Here is a 17,956-nt window from a genome sequence, read left to right on the forward strand (position 1 = left end):
CCAACACTGTGGAATAAATGTTAGCAGAGGTATAAGTATAGGGTGCCGGGTGAACTTGGGAGTGGTGGGGCTGGCGGTGGAGAGAGAATGGAACAGATAAGACTTGCGGAACTTGATGTGGTCTTAGTGGCAGGAGCCAGGGTGGGGACTACAGAAGGGGTTGTGAGGACTGTCCTTCGGTTCCAGTCTCCTTTCCTGTCAGTGGCTCCTGCATGCAGGGCAGCTGTCCCCAGAGCTGTATACAATAGTGGGCGAGGACCCAGGCCATTTCATTAGGGAGGTTTGTTTCCAGATTCATCCCCTAAGCCCTATTAAGTCTCTTACTTAGTGGGGAAGCAGCATATCAAGATGACATTTCAAAAGCAATGGCCCAGCCTGGAGGAACAGCTAAATCCTCACCCATATTAAATACCTTCTCCTTAACAGCAGCAGCTGGGCCATTTGGGAAAATTAAAAGGAGAAAGATGAACGGAGAGTGGGGAGATTAAAAACAAGTGTAATAGTGTTTCAGTCCTATGGCAATTAGAGACCTCACATATGGCCTTTTCACTTTATCCTTCTCTTGGCTTATTCAGAGAGTTGGTTATTATGAAAGTGGTTTTGCAAAGAGGTGCTCGGGTTTCCACGTCTCTGTCATGAGGTCAGCCAGTTACCTGGCTGATGGCCGGCCCAAGACTATTTGTCTCACAGCAAATGTGCTGGAGACTTTGTATTGAAAAACAAATCACCCTGTAGAGCGATTTATATAAGGCAGCAGAGTTCAGAGTTTGTCTTTACTCACTTAAGCTGATGCACAAGCATGGGAACTGACTGACAAACATGGGGAAGAAGGTTTACCATTGCAGTTCATCAGACAGTACTAAGCCAAGTGAGCAATGGCATTCCGTTTTAACTGGATTGACAGGTTAAGAAAAGAGAAGAGTCAGATGCTATTGAGGACATAGTAAAAGGGGCATTGCTTGTGCATTTCTGGTGGAATTATAAAATGAAGCCAAGTGGACAGAGAATTAGGCAGGAATGTGTTCTTTGCAATTTCTAGCATTAAAAAAGAGAAATTACAAGAAATATTATGGGTTGTTCCTTTGTATATTTTGTCTGATTTTCCCCAGTTGGTAACATTTTGCAAAACTATAGCATAGTATAACAACCAAGATATGGACGTTCATACAATCCATCAATATTATTCAGATTTCCCCAATTTTATCCATATTCATATATGTGTATGTATTAAGTTCTATACAGTTTATCCCCTGAGTTGGTTTACATTTCCACCTGAGCAATTCCAGCATCACAGGGATCCTTCATAAGGCCTAACAGTAAGGAATTACATAAAAAATGATATATTCATTAGAATAAATGGTCATCAGTTGTTTCAAATGATCTTTATGAAAGATAAACTTATGTGAAAATATATAAGTTAAAAAGGGTACACAGTGCTTTATATACTATGGGTTCTTTCAACACTCTGTCTCTCAAATATACCCACACCTCCCCTCCACCACCCGTAACCACAGTAAATCTGTCTAATAGACCTTCACTTAGCTGACCACTCAGTTCAACTAACAAGTTAGATTAACTAACTGTGTCTATTTTTTCTGTAAACAAAACAGCTGATGCCCGGGGCACTGGGAAAGATAGTGGGAAGTTAGCATTTCTGCTTCCCCCACACAGCTGCATGCTTACTAAGAGTTCATTGTTTATTATTTGCTTACTGCTCCACCAAATTTAATTTGATAACATATTATTGAGGATTTCTGCTTCTATATTCAAAATGCTTGACCCATTTTGTGTGTGAGTATGGGTAGATTAGGTATAAGGTTTAAAGCTACCCTTGATAAAGGAGCTGAGAAGCTTTCTTTGCTATGCTCTGATTGGATAATCTGTTTGCTGAAGACTTGGTACAGTTTGCCTATTTACACCCTCTTAGCGTAGGCATTTTTTTAGGATGGATCATTGATTATTTTTTCTATATCTTCTATAGATATTGGTCTCTTAGTGTCTTTTACATTTTCTTGAGCCAGCTAAATTTTACTAGTTACATTTTACTAGAAAAACATAACATTCTTTACCTTAATTTCATTTTACATTTATATTATTCTATATGTTCTCCTATGGTGGCTTGTATTCATTGTCAGAAAATATGATCTTAAATTCTAGTAATAAAAGTTTCTATTTTTAATAAGCACACACTGTGTATCAGACACCATTCTAAGTGGTTTAAATTCATGTTCTCAATTTCTCCTCAGCCCAATGGTGTAAGAACTCTTTATCATCCCTGCTTTGCAGATGGAAAAGCGGGGGACAGTAATTGTTCAAGATCATGCAGGTAAGAGCTGGGCTTCAGGCCTACATTTGTTTGATTCTGAGCCTGTGTTCTAAGCCACTAGGCTATACTCTTGAAAAAACTATGGGCAAGTGGGCACATAAACAGGATCCCACGCCACAGGCGCTCATCCTGCAGCTTTAGGAAATCGCTCTTGAGCAAGCTCGGGCTCTGGATGTGTTTGCGTCACCTTCTTTAGCCTGTTTCTTGGGCAGGAGCTGCTTGGGCCTGTGCCAGCTGCAATATTTCACAGGCACTTCATGTTTCTGCCACTGTTAAGGCAAAAGTTATTCTTCGGAAGGGGTTATTTCCTAGAGAAATGAAGCTTACTCCTGAAACACCAAAACATTTAGCTATTCTCAGTGGAAAGTTTTGAAAATGTTTTGTGTAACTCCTTGTTTTCCCTTTGAAGTTGAGAATACAATTTAGTCTTTTCCATTTTTTTAAATCAAAACTTTATTGAGATAGTTGTAGATTTACATGCAATTACAAGAAATATTATGGGTTGTTCCTTTGTATATTTTGTCTGATTTTCCCCAGTTGGTAACATTTTGCAAAACTATGGCATAGTATAACAACCAAGATATGGACGTTCATACAATCCATCAATATTATTCAGATTTCTCCAATTTTATCCATATTCATATATGTGTATGTATTAAGTTCTATACAGTTTATCCCCTGAGTTGGTTTACATTTCCACCTGAGCAATTCCAGCATCACAGGGATCCTTCATGTTATCCTCTTATAGCAACACTTGCCTTTCTTCTGTCCCCTCAATGTTTTAAAACTACATAAATATACAACATCATCAGATTATGTATTAAACTGATTAACTGGATTATGTGTTAATCTGATTGTCAGAACGTTTAAGTTGGAATTAGTGGGGATGTTACTGCCATGCACAGCAATGCAATGTGCAAACATATATGTATTCATACATGCCTCTAGAGGGAGTATCACAGAGCATCTCTCACACTGTTAGGTCCTAATAGGGCATATAAAAGAAAGAGTGCTCCAGTATCAAATAACTTTGGAAAACTGTACTATGTCTCCCTCTTGGAGATCCACAAAGCACAATAGATATTAAAGTCTCTTAAGTTCTACAGTGAAAAAACTTACTGGTTTCTTGTAGCATTTCCAAAATTAAGTTGGCTACATCCTTTGGTTATAGAACTCTTATTTCATCTCTAAAAAAGTTTACCACCAAACAGAGTCTTGGGAAAGGTAGAATAAAGAGAAAAGAACAAGGATATGAATTAGAACTAAAAGACCTAGGTCTGACTCACACTGAGTAGTTATGTGACCTGGGTAAGCTGGTTGAGGACCTATCAAAGTAGCCTTTGAACATGAATATAAATGAGGTAATGGCAACTCTCAGAAGTAAAATGAAGTTATGATTGAAAACTGTGTTTCATAAAATACTGGGTCCAATATTTGCAGAATTCACATTATTTTCATGTACATATAAGAAATATGTAAAAATAGCATAGCTTAAAGCAAGTCTGAAAAATTTTAAAGGCTTGAATATTTTTTGACCACATTGTAATTCATCTAGAAATCATTAAAAAAGGATAACTGTATTTGGAAATTAAGTACTACACAAAGTAAAATCTGCAATGTAAAAATTAAACAAAAAGTAAAAATTAAAATATTTTGAAATGAATGATAGAAACATTTCTTTCAAAACTTGTGGAAGACAGTTAAGCATGTAATTATAAAGAAATTTATATCCTTAGAAACATATAAAGGCTGAAGTAATGCACTTAGCCTCTATCTCAAGAAATTAGGAAAACATCATCATCAATAGAAACAAAATAAAACCAAGAAAATAGAAGGAAAAACTTGTATAGTACAGGTAAGAGTAGAAATTGATGAAAGAGAAACTAACATAAAATAAGGGATCAGCAAAGCCAAATTTGGTTTATTGAAAAAAATAATAAATTTAATAATGCCCTAGTTTTTAAGGAGATGAAAATAAGCAATGTTAGAAATGAATCAACTTCAGAGCCACAGGCACTGGAGGGATAAAAAGAGAGAGGATATCCTGAACAACTTTTTGATAAAATATTTGAAAGCTTAAGTTGAATGGACAAATTCTTATTAAAAAAACAACTTTCCAAAGTGGATATAAGTAATAGAAATTCTAATAATTTTAGGACTATTTTAGAAATTGAAGCCAAAAATAAAGCTTATTTTTACAAAGAAAACATCACAGGCAACTTCTACCAAACACTTAAGCAAGAAATTGCACTAATCTTACACAAGCTCTTCTAGAAAATAGAAAAAGAGGGAAATCCCCAACTTGCTTTAATGAGGCTACCGTAACCTTGACTGTAAAATTTGACATGGACATCATGAAAAATGCAAATTATAGGTTGATTCCACTAATGAACATAAATTAAAAAATATAAACATACTACTAGCAAACTGAATCCAGTAATATATAGCAAGCATTGAGAAATCTTAATGGAGTTGCTTTTATTCCAAAAATGCTTGGTTGGTTAAAAATTCAAAAACCAATGTATTTCACCAAATTAACAGAAAGGAGAAAAACCGTATGATCATCTCAAGAGATACAGAAAAGACATTTGATAAAATTCCACTTATGATTTGAAAAAAATCCACAAAATGGAAGTAAAAAGGAGCTCAATCTGATGACAGGCATCTACACAAACTCTACAATCAACACCATACTTAATGGTGAAAGACGGAAGCCTTTCACCACCTCTCTGCAAAGATCAGGAATGAGGCAAGGATGTCCAGAGTCCTGACTTCTATTCAACATTATCCTGGAAGTCCTAGCCAAACAGTAGGGTAAGAAATAGAGTGCATGAAAGGAATAAATAAAACTCAGTATTAAAAGAGGATAGGATTGTATATGTAGAATATCCAAAAGAATCTACAGATAAAATATTAGACTTAATAAGAGAGTTTAGTGGGCCACAAAGACAGTGTACAGAAACTAGTCCTATTCTATATGCCAGCAACATATAGAAAATGTATCATAAATATCAAATACCTGAGTAAATCTAATAAAATGTGTGTGAAACCTCTATGAAGAAAACTATAAAATATTATTGAAAGAAAATAAAGCAGTATAAAATAGAGACATACAATATTCATAGATTGGAAGACTCAATATTGTAATGATATCAGTTCTCAGTGATCTATATATTCAATGTAATCCCAATGAAAGTCCCAACTTTTCATTTTTGTGGCATGTACAAGGTGACTCTAAAATACATCTGGAAATACAAAGGGACAAGAGCAGGAAAGACAATCTTGGCGAAACAAACATGTATGTAATGTGTGCTTGAGACTTTATTATAGGGCTTTGGATATTAAGACAATGTGGTACTGGCACAAGGATAGACAAACATATATATATACATGTATACATATATATATATATAGTGATGGAGGAGATTTGAGAATCCTTAAACAGATCATGCATATGTGGACATTTATTTATGACAAAAGTGGTACTGCAGAGCATGACAAAAGGTCTCTTCAATTAATGGTGCTGGAAAATTGGGTGTCAATATGAAAAAGCAGGACACTTACCTTTACCTCACATCATATACAAAAATCAAATCCAGATGTGCTGTGCATCTAAATGAGAAATACAAAACAATGAAGCTTTGGAAAGATAAGATGGGACAACATTTTCATGACTTTGGGCATAGGGAAAGTTTCTATAGCTCTTAAAAATCACTAAACATAAAGGAAAAAGACTTCTACATTAAAATACTGAACTTCAGTTCACCAAAAGATACCATAGAGAGAGGGAAAAGTGAAGTGACAGAATGGGAGAAGGAAGATACCCGACGCACATGTAACAGACGCGGAGTCCATGTCCAAAATTGATAGGGGCTCCTGCAAATTAGTAAGAACTTAAAGCAACCCAATAGAACACCGAGCAAAGGACTGAACAGGCACTTCACAAATGATGACATCCAAATGTCTAATAAACATATTAAAAGCAATCTCACTAGTAATAATGAAAATGGAAATTTGAACCGCAATAAGATAGCCATCAGAACGGCTGAAGTGATAATGTCTGGCAATGCCAAGGCTTGGTGAGGATGTGAACAATGGGAACCCTTCGTCCTTGCTGGAGGAGTGCTGTACTGGTACAGCCACTACGGAAGAGAGTGAGGAATTACCTGGCAGGACTCAGGATACTCAGCCTATGACCCAGCAATTCCTTTTGCAGAGATGTACTGCAAATAAATGTATACCTATGTGTGATATTGTGAAATAAATACATGTTTTGGTCCTTGTCCCAGTTCCTGGCCAGAGCTCCTAAACTTTGTAATTTCCTAAGTGATAAAAGTGCTAGGAGCATCTTTTGTTCTCATATTTGGTCTTTGACCCTAGTTCCTGATACAGAGCTCTGAAATCCCTTGGGGTTTTCTTGGTGATAAGAGCATCTTTTATTTTGATGAGGTGACTCTCAGTGGGCTCCTGGATGGAGGCTGGTCACCGGAAAGACCAAGCCATGGTTAGAGCCTTGGGACTTTCAGTTTCATCACCACCCCCATCCTCTGGGAAGGGAAGTGGGGCTGGAGACTGTATTAATAATAAATCATGCTTACATGATGAAGCCTCTATAAAAATCCCAGAACTACAGGCTTGGAGAACATAACCACATGCTGGGAGGGTGGCACACTCCAATGCCCAGGGGACAGAAGCTCCTGCATGGAACCTTTCTAGATCTCACCCTATCTACCTCTTCATCTGGCTGTTCATCTGCAGCCTTTATCATATCCTTTATTATTTGTAAAACTGGTTAGCAAAAGTGTTTCCCTGAGTTCTGTGAGCAAATTACTGAACCTGAGAAGGGGGTCTTGGGAACTTTTGATTTACAACCAAGTTAGTTATCAGTGTGTAACCTGGGGACCCACTGTTTGCAGTTGTAATCTGAAGTCTTGTAGGACTGAGCCCTACATGTGGGATCTGATACTAACTCCAAGTAGATAGTGTCAGGATTGAACTGAATTGCATGACACCAGCTGGTGCTGGAGAATTGGTTGGTGTGGGAAAAACATCTGAACATGGTGTGGCCAGAAATGTTCTGTGAGCTTGTGGAGGTAAAAGAGTTTTTCCTTTCACTGTGCTGTAGGATAGATACAAGGATACTTATTAACACTATACAAATTATGGTATATTCATATACTGGAACATTATGCAGCAATAAAGATGAATTAAACTACACATAACCAGAATCAATTTAAAACATAAAAGGCAATCTTTAGACGTTACAATATGATTGCATGTATTTATACTGTTAGGGTGAGAGGGAGGGCTCTTGTGGCTTCTGTAGCCCAGGCAATGTTTAGTTTGTGACTTGTATGAGGAGCACATAGATATTCATTTTATAGTAATTTGTTAAGTCATACATTGGGACTTTAAGCATTTTCTGAATGTGAGCTATATTTAAAAATAAAAGAGTTTTAAAAGTCTCAGTATTTTAGAAACACATATTTAGTTGACTGAGCCAGGTGAATTGTGAGAAGTGAGAGGCTAGAGGTGGGGGCCAGAGGATATTGTACAAAGTTGGTCCTCGCAACATCCCTACAAGCCAAGCATTGACATACCTGTTTTACAGGTGAATTAACAGAGACTCAGAGAGGTTAAGTCACTTGTCTGAGTTCACACAGCAAGTTTGTAGCTGAGCCAAATTAAAAATCTAGATGGAAGTCTGTGTCTCTTCTGCTAGATAACACAAACTCCCCTGGAGCCACCATTCACAAATACTCTCCTGTTTGTCAGCAGCACACTGACAATTGCCAGACACATTATGACTGCAGTTGACTCAGCCTCCGCTCCTGGCAGGTGGTCTGACAGTCCATCATTGTCTGCAGCTTCTGGGCGCTGTGCAGGCTCTGCCAGCTCTCTCCTGCCTGGCCTGGGCCTGGCCCCGCATCTCGTCTGTGGCAGGGAGGAATGTGCCTCTCTGCCTCATTCCTCCTACTCCACAGGCTCAGGGAGAGGAAGGTGCTGCTTTCTGATACTGACGTATCTTCCAATCCTCATGGAGAACCCTAGCTTCTAGAGCCTCTTGCCTCAGAGATCTGCCCCAGCTACATGTTTATGAACAACCTGGTGGCAGGTGGAGCCCTGCTGGCTGGTGGGCCTGCCCGGCGCAGATCACACCTGCACTTGCAGCAACAGCTTCCCCACCCAGCATGGCCCTCCACACAGACCCCTGCCCCTTGGCCTTTCTGTTTGTTTTACTTTGCGCTGACCTGAAATGGATACCTTTATGGGTCCCTGCAGCAGGACGGACAGCAGTTGAGACCTGTGGGGACAATGGCTGTGCCCACCTGTAGGTGAGGGGTCAGGCTCAGCAGGGCAGCCCTGTCAGTGCTTCAAACGTTGAGGCCTCAGTAGTGCTGGGCTCCGCCCATGGATTAGCAGCTGGCTGGCCCGCAGGTGCGCCTGGCTATTCAAGTCCCTGTGACCAGAATGTGGGGTGGTGCTGGGTGGTGTGCTGGTGGCTTACCTGGGATTACAGCCCAATCACAGGTGTCCACTCAGTGTCCAAGAAGAGAGCCTGGGCTGGGGATTCCACACATAAATCAGGGTGGGGCAGAATCAGGGGCACCTGCATCTCCCCAGAAAGACATCTGCTCACAGGATGTACCTGGGTGGCATTGCACAGAAACACTTGCCAGTTCTTGGTCAGTGTTTTTGACAAGAGCTTCTGGAAACTTTACAAGTTTGAATGTATTATTTTTAGTCTAATGAATCAATACTTACCAAGTGGTTCTTTTAGAAAAAAATGGGAGAAGAGGGATAGAAGAGCTGTGTGTGTGTGTGTGTGTGTGTGTGTGTGTGTGTGTGTGTGTGTGTGTGTTGGGAGGGCTAGTGTTGAAAAAATTCAAAGGTAGAAGGGCAGTGGAGAGGTTCCTTATTCATGCATTCACACAAGAAACATTCACTGTGCCCCTACTATATGCCAAGATCATGGTACAGAGATCCTGCCATTCATTCATTCATTCATTCATTTTGCCCATGGAGCAACCATCTAGCCAACATTTCCTGAGGGACAGCTATGTCCAAGATACTGGGCTGGGTACTGGGGATACAAAAAGAAAAAGACAGTTCCAGCCCTCAAGGCCTCTCAGGCCTATGGTAGAGACAGAACTCTAAATGGGTAATTGTAAGGGGCTTTAAAACAGATTTCTCAAGTGATAACAGGGTCAGGGAGAGGTTCCATAGAGTAGACCATATGAAGCTGGTTTTGCAGAGTGAAGACCTTCCCAGGCACACAGGGGAGAAGGGAGCTGGAGGCAGAGGTATACAGACTGGAGCATTTGGGGGAGCTGCAGGCTGGTGGTTAAGGTGGGGAAGGACTGGGGGAAATGACATAGTTGGAAGACGCTAAGAACATGGGCCTAGGGTTGACCATGCTGGGTTTGCTAAGTAGCTGTGCTTAGGTGTTTGGGTTTTATCTTGAGGACAAGTGAAAGCAGGGCTGAATTTTTTTTTTTTTTGAGAGGGCATCTCTCATATTTATTGATCAAATGGTTGTTAACAACAATAAAATCAGGGCTGAATTTTAAGCACAGATTTGACCTGAGTAGACTTGGATGTGGAAGGGTTAGTTGGGCTGAGGTGGGGAGGCTGGGGTTGGGGTCTGATTGCAAAGGGAGTGAGAATTGTTCAAAGGCAGAAGATTCCCAGGAATGACATGTTTTTAGATCCTGGGGTAAGGGAGTGGGTGGCAACAGGGTAGTCTGTGAAGGCTCTGAGGGGTAAATTTCTGAGGCCCCAAAGAAGGCTGTGTCCCAGGGTAGCACGCCCTGGCGAGAACGTGTCTGCCGCTGAGAAGGTCTGTGGGGGATGAGTGGATGAGCCTGGACCATTGAAAGCCTTAATGAGACCTCCTCCCCGGCCACTGCCTCCCTTTGGGCTTCTAGGGCCTTGCGAAGCCCCATGCCACTGGAAGGCCAGCCATCCAGGCTGCCAGTTGTTCCATTCAGCAGACATTAATGAGCACCCACTATGTGCCAGTTCCTTAACAAGACACTGTGGCCCTCAGATAAGCAAGATGAATAGCTTCCTACCTTATGGATTAGCAAGCTAGTAGGAAATATAAATAATTAAAGGAGTAATAATGTTAATACTAAAATGTATTATGTGTGAGGTGCAGTTCTAAACATTTAATGAGAATTAACTCATTTAATCCTTGTGCTAATCCTCAGAGGGAAGTGCTGTTATTATGCCCACTTTACAGATGAGATAACCAAGGCACAGAGTAATTGTCTCATGTTCACACAACTGGTAAATGACAAGAGCCGAAATTTGAACCCAAATCTGTGTTACCATACCTGTGGTCTTAGCTGTTGTGCAATACAACCATTTCCTTCGAAACCACCCATATTTAAACCTCCCCAGGATTCCCCAACAGCTTCAACCTATACACAAATTCCTCAGCCTGCCCTCCCCAAGCCCTCCACGGTCCAGCTGTATCTGAGAGTGCAGCCTCACTCTGCTCCTCCTCACCCTCAGCCTGCGCCTCCCCTCTCCTGGTCGCCCCTGCCTGCCACTCTTGCACTCTGCTCTCTTTCATGTCCGCTCTTCTCCGAAGAGAGTGAGAGGCGAGTGGGTTCATCTTTCCAGGCTCAGCCCACACGTCCTGGCCCCTGAGGAAGCCCTTTTGACCTCTCTAAGCAGAGTTCAGTGACCCCTTCTCTGAGTACCAGCGAGGTTGGTCCATCCATGGATGTGTAGCCCATTTTTACAGACATTACATAGACTTGACATTCCTCGTCTTCCCCACTAAACCCTCAGCTTCTTGAGGGTAAGACAGAGTCTAACTCATCTCTGTACTCTCCATGGGTTTCCCAAAGTACAGGCACTTTGTGATAATACTGAATACTGATAGTTGCACAATTAAATTAAACAACTGACAGATTTTCCTGAGTACCTTAGAAGGAATGACCACCCTATCCATATGGATTTACATGGATTAATCAGTAATCCATTAATCAGTTAATCTGTTAATCAGTTAATCACTGATTAATTCTGGCACCTTGTTTCACTAGGGGCTGTGGTGGCCTGTGATCTCCTTGGGGGGAGCATGTCCATTTTACAGATAAGACAACCGCACAGAAAAACCTTAGTTTTCCCATGTTCATGCAGCTTATTCTCTTTACTTCTGAAGCATCTCCTGCTCTGAGGTGGCAATCGCTGGGTGCAATCTGGCATATAGTAGGTGTTCAAAATAATTGAACTGGAGAGGATAAACAAATCTGTCTCTTTGAGAATATAATTTTAATGTTGGCAGAGGTTTGGAGGATAGGACAGGTGGAACCTAACTGCAGAGGGATTGGAGATTGTCAGCTTGTTTGAACACCAGATGACAGAAAATTCAGAGGTTTCCCTGGACAGAAGATAGCACCATGGTTTTGAGAGGACTGAAGAGGTCAGGGAGGGCTTCCTGGGGAGGCTCTGATGTTAAATAGGATGAGGAAAGGCAAGGTGGATGCTCCTTTCCTGGCTGGGCCACCCACCTGTGTTCTTGTTCTCTGATCCTGGGACCAGCAGACATTGTTTGCTTCCCCGTGTCGGAGGGATAGCTCGGCCAGGTGTAGTGGGACCTTGTAGATCAAGGGTAGGGCTTTACTCTGGGATAGAAACCCTGGAGGGGCTTCAGGAGGAGAGAAGTGATCTGCTGGGGTTTATGTGTTGCTGTGAGCATTCACACTGTAGGGGTCAAGGGTGGAAGGAGGGAGACCGGGGAGGGACAATTGCAATGACCCAGGTGGGAGAGCTCTATTACCTGGGCCAGGGTGGTGGTGATGGAGGTGGGACGAAAGGGGTTAGAGTCTGGGTATAATATTTAGAAGACAGAGCCAATAAATAGGATTTAATGAATTCAAAGTTTTTGGCCTGAGCAAGTGAAAGAATGGAGAGGTCATTAAGGAAGATGAAAAAAGATTGTGAAAATAGTGGGTGTGGTGACTACTTTGGACATGTTAAATCTGAGATGCCAGTCATTTCATCAAATCCTTGTAACTTCCTCCAGGCACAATTATCCCCATTTTACCATTAAGGACTCAGCATTCTAGGAGTAGCTGCGTCCTGGAGGTCACACAGCTGGGAGGTGGTGGGGAGAGGTTTAGGCCTGCTTCATGTCAAGGGCCTTGTTTGTTCACTGGCCGCCATGTTTGTTCTTTTCTGTGGGAAGCCAGATTTCCTGTCCGTTGTCCTAAATTTCCCTGTCCTCCGCTTTTCCTCCTACATTGTGGACAGCTCCCCCTTTTACAGGCTGCTGTTGGGCCCACCCACTGCTTAGTGGCTTTCCGCATGTGTTGACGGGTTACTGAGTAGAATGTTGTTTCCAGTACTTTACTGGCCAATTGTTGTTCTGTCCTGCCTTTGCCAGCTCATTATTGGTCATGGTTTCTGGTCTTTCATTCCTGGTTGTAGCTCAGGAACCCAGCCTAATTTTAATGGCGTTCCTAGGAGAAATGCCATTTCCATCGCAGTTGTCTGTTTCACATCCAAGATCCAGGGCTGCGCCCGGCACAAATGAAGGGCATAGAGGCATAGAACCTCCTGAGGAATCTCCTGTAGAGGAGCCATGTTCTCTTGGATAATGGCTGATTCCGGGTCTGGGGCTGGCCTTGCACAAGATGATCCAGAATCACCTCACCATATCAGAGAGAGGGAAGGCATCAGAGATGAATGGGGTTGTGTCAAAGTATAAATTATAATAAAATTGTAATTAAAGCATAAGGTTTACGTTATTGCCATCAGAAAAAAAAAAGTTTCTGTATACCCCACTGGCTAATGGCTAGGATGCTGTTGCAAGAAGTCTACAGTTTTGAAAATGTCAGCTGAGTCGCAGAGAGCTGATACATGCGATGAACCAAGAGATGCAATGATGCTTAGTTCCGCTGATCAACTTTCTCATCCACCTCAATGACTGCACCTTGATCGCAGTGCTCATAGCAGTGAAAGCAGTTTGCAGCTCTACCTTGCAGTTGTTGATTAAGGTTATTGAGCCTTAAAAACATTCTAAATCAAACATCTCTGAGAGCCACTAGCTGACATTTCAGTGAACAAAGACTTTATTCACCTTAATGAGTGTTTTGCCCTTAGTCACGGTCCGGTTGGTATTTTCTGTAAGAAAAACATCAACCTCAAGTTTGAAAACCTCGACCAGCCTCCTCTTTCTCTTAAGCCGGTACATGTTTGTGTGGCAGAACAAGCTTTCAAAAGAACTTTTCACTTTATAATAAAGTGGCCCAAAGAAACAAGTATGCAAACAGTTGAATTTTCTATACTAAGCCCTAATTAAGGTTTACCTCTATTTTTTTACTCGAGAAGATCTTTTAAAAGTATGCTTCATTTGTGACTCAGGTTCCAGGAACACTCATGGTAGATGATGGGACCACATTTTTTTTTTTGGCCATTTTGCTTATCAGAGATTTGGCTCACCTGTGCTGGGGGGCAGAGCTGCTTATTTCCAGTTGCTATTGATCTTTTCAGACTTACATATCTTGTTGAAAATATCTTCTCTTGGTATTTTACCATCAACCACTTCAGAAACTGACACATCTTCACAGACACTCACAGTTAGGTGGATCTGTGTTTTCATGACTGCTGTCTCCCCTCTGTCATGCAAGTTTGTCTCATTGAACACACTAATGTGCAGGGGTAAGACAATGAGCTCTGTAAGGACACCTTTCCCAAAACAGCTGCCTCTTTTCAATGCAGATAGAGATGTGGTCCTATCTGTGGGGAAGCACTTCACCAGCCTCACTCCTAGTACTGGAGCTACAGCTTCTTGAGGCATTTCTGAAACAGACTGAAGAAATCTCTAAGAGACCCTATAATTTGCTTTTTTGATTTTTGTTTTTCATTATTATAGTACTTAGTCAAGCCTTCATTTTTTATGTTTTTAAATCATTTTGTGATTTTCTTCTTTGAAATTGCATACTTAACTCTCTCAGTGTCAATGCAGTAGAGATGGCTTCCATACATTTCGTGTGCTCATCTGTGACTCCACTAAAATAAAACCTGCCTCAGCTCACTACTTGGTGTTTTAAGGAGTTGTCACTGACAGTTCTTTAGATGTGGTTGGGGTGGAGCTCTGGCCCTGGTAGCTCCCCTGGCCACGTGGTGGGCCTCAAGGTGAACAGCACATCTGTCTTGATAGTGTGACTCATTGCCATTCTGAATTTGCTTTAGTAGCTTCATATTTTTACTGGTCCCAAGCGTATGCTTCACATCTCCTATTTGTAACCGCTGATCCATGTTCTAAGTTGAAAACATAATTTAAAAATTACTATATCTTAAAATAGAAATTATAAATAACCAAAACCCTACAACTTCTGGTTTCTTTGTGCTTGGGGAAAATTCACTGTGGTGGGAAGTGGAAAGATGCCCAGTGATATTTGTAAACAGAATATGTGATCAAGAGGAACAATAGCAGGCAGCTGAACAGATTTGGAAGGTCTGTGGGTTTTCTTTAATGTAGCCAAAGTGAAAATAAAACTGGTTTCTAAGTTGGCAAACTACTCTTTCAGAACAGTTCAGAACACTGCTAAGAAAGCACAAGCCCTGCCCAACCTAAGCCTGTGACTGAGGCATTGGCCAAATCTGTTTTTGCTTCAGTAGTGAACTTGGTTCACTTTACTAGAAGGCATTGGCTTTCTTCATAATCCAGAAGAACTGAATTGTTCCATCTTTCACTGCACACACCACTTTGATGTTTTCTAGTTTTTGGGAAAAATGATACAGATCAACAGAATGGGGTTTTGCTGATTTTACTTGTGCATATATAACACAAATCCTTATTTTAGAATTTGCTTAAAACAGATAAAAAAAGCATGCTCACTAGTAACAATACTGAAATTATAAAACAAAAAATAAAAAAATAAAAGGAAATTCTTTTCTCTTTCTACACTTACTACTCTCAGCCTCCCATCTCATTCCTTAGGATTAACCACTATCAATAATCTGCTATTTATTTTGCCAGATCTTTCTTTCAATCTCTCTTTTTAACAGCACATGCAAACATATGCAAGTATGTCACTTTAACTTAAAAAATAAATGTAGGATCTTATTATTTTGCAACTTGCTTTTTTATACTCAACTATCTGTCTTGGCAACTCTTTCTTTGTCTGATCTATATCAGTGTACCATTTCTTTACTCATTTACACTTGTTTCCAAGTTTTCACTATTACAAAAAAGCCCTCAGTGAACAGCCTTTGTTTGACTGTCCTCGTGCATTTTTGTGCATAGTTCTGTGAGGTTGACCCCAAAGTGTAATTGCTGGATCTGGCTTGCAGATTAAAAAAAACTGATATATGCTGCCAGGATGTCCTCTAAAATCATTATATCAACATATTTATGTTCCCACCAACAGAAAATGAGAACATCATTCTTCCCAAACCCTTGCCATCTGTAGTTATTATCAATTTTTAAATCTTCCCAATCTGATAAGAGAAAATGACATTTTATTATTATTTCAATGTGCAATTATCTGTTCATTCAGAAGGCTGAGCTTATTTTCATGTTTGTTAGCAGTGGCTCTCAACCGGACATTTGGCAATGTCTGGAGACATTTTTTATTGCTACAACCTTGGGTGGGGATACTATTGACATCTAGGGTGTAGAAAGAATTACTTGCCCCAAATGTTAATAGCACTGAGGTTCAGAAATCCTGGTTTATTAGCTATTTGTTTTTCTTCTGTGAATTGCTTACTGATTATCTTTTTGTTGGGAACTCTTTATATTTTGGAGATCTTAATCCTTTGTTTATTATATATATTACAAATGTTTTTCTCCATCTGATGTTTGTATTTAATTCTGTTTTTGATGTCTTTCACACTTAAAGAATTTAAAATTTTTATGTAGGATATCTGCTTATTGTTTTTCTTTAGGTCATCTTAATTTTATGCCATGCTTGGGAAGTTTTCTTATCCTAAGTGTATATAAATACACTCACATATTTTATTCTAGTATGTTCATAGTTTTATTTATTTCAGTATTTAGTTCATCAGTCTACCTGGAATTTATTTTTGTGTAGGTATGCAAAACTTTTAAGAATTCTGTAATTTAAACTTTCCCTTTCAAATCTGTAGGTAAGGCTCATGCTATAGGAAGATAAACCAGGTTTACTCAATGATACCCTCTGAGAATGCCTTCAGAAGGGACAAGTAAAGAGCCAAGGGACAAATTTAATCTCCCAGTGTCTTGTAAGCCCTCCAAGATCTGTCTTCAGATCTTCTTTTCAAGTCCTTCCTAACCCGCCGCCTTCTTCGGAGAGGCTTCCCAGGTTCCCCAGCCTGCAAGGGTGCTTTTTGCCTTTAATGTCTTAGCCCACCTTATTAAAGCATGCCTTCTGTTCTGCCTAATAGTTTTGCTTTATTATTATTATTTTTTAAGGAAAATTTTTCATTTAACCAGCCAGCCATTTTCTGTGGACCCTTCCTGTGTGTCCCAGTTCAGTGCTCCTGTAATGACAGGTGCTCAAAACCATTTCTCCCAGTGAACGAGGATGTGCTGCTATTCTCAGTCTCGGAAGGTGGAAGTGGGGGGCAAGAGAGGCTGGCAGAACATCGGTGTCTGTGTGTCCTGGGGATGGGAAGTTGGCATCCCTTTGCTGCCTTTTGAGGGAAGAAGGGGCTGGGAAGGGGACCATTGTTTTGTATGTTCTGGTTCCTGCTCTTCCAAAGGCAGAGGTGTGGGCTGGGCGCGCACTGTCCCCAGTGCCACTGCGGGTGGAGGCTGCTCACCCCACCAAGGACCTGCTTTTCTTTATGAGCTTGGGTTTCTCATGAAATCAATTTTCTGCAAGGGGCCCCCTGGGCCTGGGCTTTTTGCAAGGAAATGGGAACAATTAATGGGCTTATCTGATGAAAAGTAATGTTGCTAATGATTTATTAATTATCATGAGGCTTATCTTTCTGCTTCTTATTAATCAAAGATGTCCTGGAGTTCCACATGAGGGAAGCAGATCCAGATACAGCCTTGGGGAGGGGGTGTGGGCTGGAGCCAGGTGCCCCTTACTTCCTCGATCCTCCTCTGGACCCGTCCATCCTGGGGCTTAAGCTGAGATGGGCAATGGAGAAGGGGCACCACATTGGCTTGAGTACCTACTGTGTGCCAGTCATCATGGAGTGTACTTTATATCTACACCCCCTTCCAGACCTACAAAGGAGGAGTTGCTACTCTTATTTCTTCAGATTTCTTCAGATGAGGAAACTGAGGCCAAGAGATGTTGGAGAGGTGGTTCAAGTTATACTGTTAAGAAGTGGAGCTGGGATTTGAACCTGGGTATGTCTACTTCAGAGTGGATGCCCTTCAACTGGGACGGTCTAAATGAGAGCAGATTGAGTCTGGAGCAGCACTCCTGGTCAGAGCCGTGCTAAGGGCCCAGCTCTACACTCTGTGTTCTGGGGTCACAGGTGGAGCCCAGTTCCTTCCTTGGGCCTTGAGGCTTTTGCTATCCCAAGATTCATACCCAGGAAACAGGTAGGGACACGTGGCACACATGCACAGGTCACCACTTTTCCCAGGGAGCAAGCTGGCTCCCAGGAGGTCAGTGTGGGTGGCAGTGCTGCACAGGGACAGGGATGTCTCAGCTCTCCCAGCTTGGGTAA

At 41.2% G+C, this 17,956-nt stretch overlaps 1 long non-coding RNA gene across 1 annotated transcript in view; it reads left to right on the forward strand.

Annotated features, from left to right (window-relative positions):
* LOC140848224 (uncharacterized) overlaps positions 1-2,318 on the forward strand; it is a 91,011-nt gene extending 88,693 nt beyond the window's left edge. The window contains exon 3 of the long non-coding RNA XR_012128786.1: positions 2,247-2,318. This is a non-coding gene — a long non-coding RNA (uncharacterized lncRNA). The remainder of the gene's footprint in view (positions 1-2,246) is intronic.
* The last annotated feature ends 15,638 nt before the right edge of the window (positions 2,319-17,956 follow it).

This window comes from Manis javanica, chromosome 3, assembly GCF_040802235.1.
Source record: "Manis javanica isolate MJ-LG chromosome 3, MJ_LKY, whole genome shotgun sequence".
Classification (NCBI taxonomy): Eukaryota; Metazoa; Chordata; class Mammalia; order Pholidota; family Manidae; genus Manis; species Manis javanica.